Raw genomic sequence first — 7,547 nt, 5'->3', positions numbered from 1 at the left:
GTGGTCTGAGCTGCTGTGAGGGTGTCTGTTCCGGAGAGACCCTCACCCCAGGGACTTCCTAGGACGTTATGAAGATGAATGTTCTGTGCTTCCCAGAGAGGAGGCACCTTTTTAAAAATATTTATATATTTTTATTGATTTCAGGGAGGAAGGGAGAGCCAGAGAGACAGAAACATCCATGATGAGACAGAGTCATGGATGGGCTGCCTCTTGCACACCCCCCCACTGAGGATCAAGCCTGCACCCCAGGCACGTGGCCTGACCAGGATCGAACCCGGGACCCTTCAGTCTGCAGGCCGACGCTCTATTCATTGAGCCAAATGGGCTGGGGCGAGCTACTGGTTATTTTAAAATTGATTTTCAATGACACTTCTGCCCAGAGCCAAAGGCTGCTTCACGGTGTGCACGGCCTCAGTGACTTTGCCGAACCCGAGGCCGCGTGCTCTCTCCATCAGGGTCCGAGGGATTCAGTGAATCGCCGGGTTTTCACTGGAGCAGATTCCCGAGGCTCCAGGGGCCCGAGTGCCTGCTGGCCTCCGGGCCTGAGCCACGCGGGTCCTGGGGGGGCGGAGGTATTGTCCATTGGATCGGCCTCTGGATTTACGGCCGTGGCGGGCGGACGCGGTTCTGGGGGACGCGGGAAACCTGGCCGCCGGACGCGTGGTGCTGACAGTGGAGTCCGGGGCCGCCTGTCCCCGAGAGCGTCAGGCGGGGCCGACAGGAGTGAGCCTGGCCAGGCCGCGTGCTGCAAGGATGGCATCGGCTGCGGCCCGATGCCCGGATCTGGGCCCTGCACTCAGCTCTGGTCCGTCTGTCCAGGAGGCCTGGACTTGGCCTTTACCTGTTTTTCGTCTTCCTCTGCGCCCCCGACCCCTGATCTCTGACCTCTCAGAGAAAGCCTGCCCCAAACTGAGCTCTACTCACGTCCTGGTCAATGACCCATGAGTGGCTCCACGGACGTGGCCCCGTCCCTCTCTCCGGCCGCATCTCCTTATGCTTCCTCCACGGGGAGCGTCCCCCAGGCCAGTGGTCGGCAAACTCATCAGTCCACTGAGCCAAATATCACAGGACAACCATTGAAATTTCTTTGGAGAGCCAAATCTTTTAAACTTAAACTATATAGGTAGGTACCTTGTTATTAACTTAATTAGGGTCCTCCTAAGGCTTAGGAAGAGCCACACTCAAGGGGCCAAAGAGCCGCATGTGGCTCGTGAGCCGCAGTTTGCCGACCACGGCCCATGGCACCTGCCTTTCCTAGGTGTCCGAGGGCCCCTCTCTCTGTCTCTTTTCACCTCCTGAAGTCCAGGCTCTATCCGTGTGTTCAGGCGGAGACTAGGTCCCACCTCCCGGGACGTTTTCCTCGACCCCTTTCTGGGAGCCATCGCTTGCTCCTCGGAGCTCCCCTGACGTGCTGGGGGTATTCAGAACACAGTTGCCCGGCCGGTGTGGCTCAGTGGTTGAGCATCATCCCATGCACCAAGAGGTCACTGGTTCGATTCCCGGCCAGGACACGTGCCCATGTTGTGGGCTTGATCCCCAGCAGGGGGCGTGCAGGAGGCAGCCGACGATTCTCTCGCATCATCGCTGTTTCTCTACTTCTTTCCTCTTTCGCTAAAAATAAATAAAAACGTATTTTGAAAAAGAGTATAGTGAAGGGTGAAGCCTTTGGAATTGGCTTAGAATCAATGCCAGTTCCATCATTTATTGGCTGTGTGACCTTTAAAAAAATAGTTTTTATTGATTTCAGAGAGGACAGGAGAGGGAGAGAGATGTAGAAGCATCAATGATGAGAGAATCATGGATCGGCTGCCTCCTGCCTCCTGCCTCCTGGGTGGTGGGCCAAAGGTCGAGCCCACTGCCCAGGCCTGTGCCCTGACCGGGAATCAAACCATGTCCTCCTGGTTCATAGGTCGACGCTCAACCACGGAGCCACACCGGCCGGTGGCTTATAACACATCCTCTCCTCCCTTTTTTTTTAAATTGTTCCCTTCTTTCTCTCCTTCTTATTCCGACTGCAGCCTGAACCACCTTTAAAAAGTAAATTCTTACTCAGCGATGTTCTGTTTGAGATGAGCCGGGAGACGCCGGGCTTCTGACACTCAGCGCCCGCCCGCCTGCTCCTCCCGATGGCCGTCCCAGCCGCCCGTCTTCAGGTCCCCGGGGCCCTGCAGGCCCTGGACGCGGACACCCCGGGCTCCTCGCTCCTCCCGCCTTTACACTGCAGCGTCCTGAGAGGAACCCCAGCGCTTTAATTAAAGTCATTTCAACGAACCCGCATTAACTGTGATGGATGCCCCCGCCGGAGAGTAAGTGCATTAACGCCATAATTATCTGTGGAGGATGTTTTATTGATCCTGCAATGATATTTCCGTCAGTTTGTATTATTTAGTTTCTGACTTACATCAGGAAGAAATGGCAATTGGTGGGGAAATTAATCATCTCAATCCAATTGCCATCGACGCGCTTGGGCGCAAACGCCCAGCGCGGCCTCGCCGGGTCTCTCGGGCCAGCGCTAGCGCGACGCTGACGGGTGATGCGGGCGAGGAGCAGGCTTCGGTTCGCAGTCCCCGGGCGCCAGGGGGCATGTCCGGCTGCCCTGGGAACTTGGGGAAAGTCTGCCTCCGGCCCAGCCTCCTGGAACTTCTGCTGGAAGTGGTGGGCCGATAGGTAACTACAGGGCAGGGCCCATCCGTAGACGGCCAGCTCCCGGGTCCTTGGGGGTTCCCGGGCGCCCCCGCCCCTGGCCTCTGAGCTCCTGGTCTCCGAGGGGCAGCGGAGGAGGTCTGGGTGGCCCTCAGCATGGAGTCTGTTCTGGGGAGGACTCTCCGGGTGCGACGGCAGCAAACCCGCTGCAGACAGGTGTGTGGCCCTGGTCATGGAACCGTCCGAGGAGGATGCGCTTTCAGGGGGCTGGGTCTGCGCTCGAGCGATGCCCAGGCCCGCCTCTCGGGCTCAGGCTGGTTTTCCTTCACACCTCGCCTCGTTTCCTCATTCTGTGGGGTCAAGAAAGGGACAGCCAGCCAGCGGGCAGGCTCAGTGGGTGAGCGTCGACCTATGAACTGGGAGGTCACGGTTCCATTCCCGGTCAGGGCACATGTCCGGGTTGCAGGCTAGACCCCCAGTAGGGGGTGTGCAGGAGGCAGCCGATCCATGATTCATTCTCTCTCATCATGGATGTTTCTCTCTCCCTCTCCCTTCTTCTCTGAAACCAACAAAAATATATTTTAAAAAAAGAAAAAGAAAAAGGAAAAGGAGCAGGGCCTGGAAGGAAAAAGGCGAGACTGAAAGCCGTTCTCTCCGGAGCCCTCCATTCTGATGTGGGTGAGGTCCTGACAAGGCCCCCCCCTCCCCCAGCTGCACCAGGTGACCCCTGAGGGAGCCCAGGCAAGACCCCGGGGCCGAGGGCAGGGCCTGAGCAGCGGGAGCACCACTGACTCCTCTTTGATGTGGCCCCAGATGAATTATTTACGTGCATTTCCATCTACTGTCCAACAATGAGAGCTGGCGCGACGCAGCCCATTATCTTCTGGAAATGTGTCTGTGTGAGGGGCTCTTAATTGCAGCGTCAGTCAGATGCCCACCGGCCCGGGCCCCGCCGGGGGCCTGAGGCCGGCGAATGGAGTCACCAGAGCTCTGACTCTAATTTAGAGGCAAAGGGAGACGGGGAGGACGCGGCCCCTTTATGCTCTCCTCCCCTTTTGGAGACAACGGCCTGTGATGTCATAGGTCCCGCCAGGAGGCAGCGGCGGGACAGAGCGATCGGGTGTCCCCCCAAATGTATACACACTTCACAGCGGACAGCTCAGTGGATGCTTCTTTCATTCCAGATTTAACCCATGGAAACGAACAATTATTCAAAGTGTGTGCCTGGCTGGCATGGCTCAGTGGTTGAGCGTTGACCCAGGAACCAAGAGGTTACCCCCCCTGCCAGGGCACAGCCCAGACCCCAAAAGTGTCCCTTGCTCCTCCTCTTGTCAAAAGTCCCCTGGCCGTCTCGCTCCCCATCCTCTCTGAGAAGGGCTGACGCCTCCCCCCCCCCTCCCAGCCCTGCCACCCACCCTGGCCACTCGAGGGGTCATGGCTCCTTTCGGGACCTCAGGTCCCTCCTCTGTGAGACGGGGCGGAAAGCAAGGATTCCATCTCCTCTGGAGACCAGGAAGCCCCCCGGGTTTGACAGGCCTTGGGAATGGCACACGCCTGGCGCCATCGCGGATAATGCAATCACCCACACTTTCTGCTGCTCACAGCAGGCTTTCGGGAGCACCGGCCTGCCCCCACCTCCCCGCGCTGATTGAGTTACACGTCCATGGGAGGGGCTAGCTCCACGCTATCGATCGGCGTGTAGTACATCCATTGGCGTGACCTCCGGGCCTGTTTTTTCAGTGGGTCAGGCGGTGCAAGGGGAGTCTTTGCAGAACAAGCGACTGTCATTTCAAAGAAGGTCTCGGGCGGGTGCTGGTGTTGGGGGGCCCACAGCCCTGTTGTCATCGGGGGAGCCGGCCCTGTCCTCCCTGCTCCGCTCCCCCAATCCACCCATCACTGACCTTCACACCGCGACCTGTGCCCTTTCACGGCACCTGAGGCACCGCACGGCTCATCTAAGCGCTTGTTTTAAATCCTCACCTAAGGGTGTCTTCCCTGATTTTTATTTATTTGTTTACTTTTAAACATTTAGAAATTAAAAAAAAACTTGTTAATTGATTTCAGAGAGGAGGGGAGAGGGAGAGAAAGAGATAGAAACATCCGTGATGAGAGAGAATCAGGGATCGGCTGCCTCCTGCACGCCCCCCTCCTGGGATGGAGCCCACAACTGGGGAATGTGCTCTTGACCGGAATTTTCCCCTTCACTCCACAGGCTGACACTCTATCCATTGAGCCAAACTGGCTAGGACTATTCACTGATTTTTAGAGAGAGAGAGAGAGAGAGAGAGAGAGAGAGGAACATTGATGTGAGAAAGAAACATCAATTGGTCGCCTCCCACAAGCACCCCGACTGGGGGATCAAATCTGTAACTTAAGCGTGTACCCACCGGGAATCGAACACGCAACCCTTTTGTGTATGGGAAGGTGCTCCCGCCAACTGAGCCACCCAGCCAGGGCCCATCTACGCACTTTTATAAGAGACAGGACTCAGCCCAGGGTTATGTTGTTGTTGCTTTAAATTCCTTCCCTGCTCTCCCCTTTACTATCTCTCCACGACCCTTAGATGTAAAAAACAAAAACCCCACAAAATTACCGTAAAATTACTGTCCGGGACCCAGAAAGGCCAGGAGCCGCTGCCTGCCTTCCGCTCCCTGGCCAGTGGCTCTGGGTCAGTTGCCGCCATCAGCTTCTCCCGGCACCTCTGGCTTTCATTTTCTCCCCTCCAACATTAGCTGTTGGTTCAATTCGTCCCCAAATAGCCTGGCCCAGCCATCCCATAATACCCTGCCCTGTGGCACTCTGAGCCCCTCCTCCCTGCCCATCCCCTCCTTTAATAGGCACCGGCTCCAGCAACGCCTGGCCTCCGGTTCAGGAGCCGGCAGCCTCCGCAGCAGCCCCAGGTCCTGGTGGATAACCCCTCCACCCGGCCCCACGCCCTGGAGCTGTCAGCCCAGACAGTGGGCAGCTCAGCCTGGTCTTCTGGCCTCTGAGAGGGGACCTGGAGATGCCCGAGTTATCTCCACCCCCAACCCCTGAGGGGTCACCCGCTGACCTTGGGGATGCAGCAGGGGCCTGTCTGGGTTTTGCTGTGAGGGACCCAGAAGCCAAAGGCGCTGCCCCGCTTGTCCTGTGACAGACGGGGAGCTGGGTCACCGAAGACGGGGTGAGGGGCCCGCTCGCTCCCCGTGGAAGGGGTGATGGTTCGGTTCGGCAGGCCTTGCTGAGGACTCATGGCCACTGGGGGAGGGTTGGGGCGGGGGAGGGGGGGACGCGCTGATCCCTGGCCGCTCCCCAGGGTCCCTCTGGCTCACGGGAGCTGCTTCTGCGCCCCTGAACGGGCCGCCCATTTTTCCTCCTTAGCCCCGTCCCAGGCTCCCTCCTCCCCCACCCGGCGCCTGCCCAGGCCCGATTGAGACGAGCGTATACGACAGCGTTTCCATGAAGACAGATCGCTCCTCCGCAAGGTCAGCTCCCGCGGGCTGGGCTCTTTGGCAAGTGATTCGTCAAACGGGGCAGCGGGCAGCGCCGGAACCTTCCGGAGGATCGCTGGGCCCTGTGGACCTGGTCTCCTTCCTTCCTCTGTCCGTCTGGGCTCCCCCGGGGGCCCCCAACACAGAGGGATGGCTTGGCACCATTTTGGACACGATGGCGGGGACCCAGAAGGCGAAGCAAACCCTTCGCAGAAACTGGCGGTTTCCCAGTCTAGGTGCAGCCGCGGCCCCTTGTGCGGTTTGAGGAAGCAGAACAGCAAAGCCCGGCCCGGCACCGGCCGCTCAGCTCCCCTTACACCGGCGGGCGGTCCGGTCTCACCCTCCGGGCCCACAGCTCGGCCCGGCTTTATTCCGTGCTCACTGAGCTCACCGAGCCCCTGTGTGAGCCGGGCCCTGCCCGCCTGGAGCGCACTGCCCTGCCGAAGGCGGCGCACTATTCAGAGGCGAGAGAAGGGACCACAAGGGGAAGCTGTTAGGAAATCACCCTGATGGGCCCCCCCTAAAGGACCCGCAGGCACCCGTCTCGCCTCGGTGGTCACGCCGCTGGCAACGCTCCCCCCGCCCACTCGCACGTCCAAGTGGCGGCTTCCAATGGGCACTCCTTCCCGGGGTATCTCGTACTTCACCTCAGGCTTCAAAGCTGATCACGCCCCGCCGGCGTTCTGAGAACTGGACTCCCCAGGAAACGCCCACACTCAGTTATTTAGACCAAAATCCGCGCCCTGCCCCCCAGAAGGCAGCATTCGGGTGGTGGGCGGCTCCCTGCGCCCCACCCACCCGCTCCCCACGGGGCTCTGCGTCTGACTCACCGTCGGACTTGGGGTGGTACTAGAGCCCCCTCAGCCTGCCTCCTGCCTTCCTGCTAGTCCTGCCCTGCGTCCCTCTGCTCCGGCCTGAGTGTAGAGAAGGTGGACCGAATGCTCACAGGCCTGGCATTCATCCGGGCGGTCCTGGGGCAGGAGGAAGCTGGGTGCTCTGGGGTGGGCCCCGAGCCATCTTGCCGACGGGGGAGCTCTTATGGGGAAAAAGGGGGCTGGACGGGGCCTCAGGTTTCCCTGCCGTGGACACGCCTGCCTCTGGCGTGTCCCACTCAATATGTGTGATCGAAGTCGGTCCCGGGGGTGCCGGCAGTGATGGTGAACCCGCTCAGAAGGGCCGGGCAGGGAAAGTGCTTGTGGGGGGCCCGGTGCTTGGCTCCGAGGGCTCTGGGATGGTGGCCTGAGCAGAATGAGGCCACGTCGGCTCCTGCGCCTTCGTTGGCCCTTCCCCGGGGCCGGTGGAGGCAGGATTGCGTGTGTGTCAGGTGGCGTCTGAGGTCCCGTCCACTCTCCCTTGCTAACGTGGCAGGACAGTTTTTAACTCTGTGGAGTCAGGTTGCTGGAGGATTTTCCTGGCGCATTGGGCCTGGCAGAC

At 59.6% G+C, this 7,547-nt stretch overlaps 1 long non-coding RNA gene across 1 annotated transcript; it reads left to right on the top strand.

Annotated features, from left to right (window-relative positions):
- Positions 1-292: 292 nt before the first annotated feature.
- Positions 293-2,271, top strand: LOC107183252. The gene is made up of 2 exons (XR_001514043.1): positions 293-572; positions 2,019-2,271. It is a non-coding gene; the product is annotated as an uncharacterized LOC107183252 (long non-coding RNA).
- The last annotated feature ends 5,276 nt before the right edge of the window (positions 2,272-7,547 follow it).

Source organism: Myotis davidii, unplaced genomic scaffold, assembly GCF_000327345.1.
Source record: "Myotis davidii unplaced genomic scaffold, ASM32734v1 scaffold181, whole genome shotgun sequence".
NCBI classification, from domain to species: domain Eukaryota; kingdom Metazoa; phylum Chordata; class Mammalia; order Chiroptera; family Vespertilionidae; genus Myotis; species Myotis davidii.
This window is presented reverse-complemented; position numbering and strand designations above follow the sequence as displayed.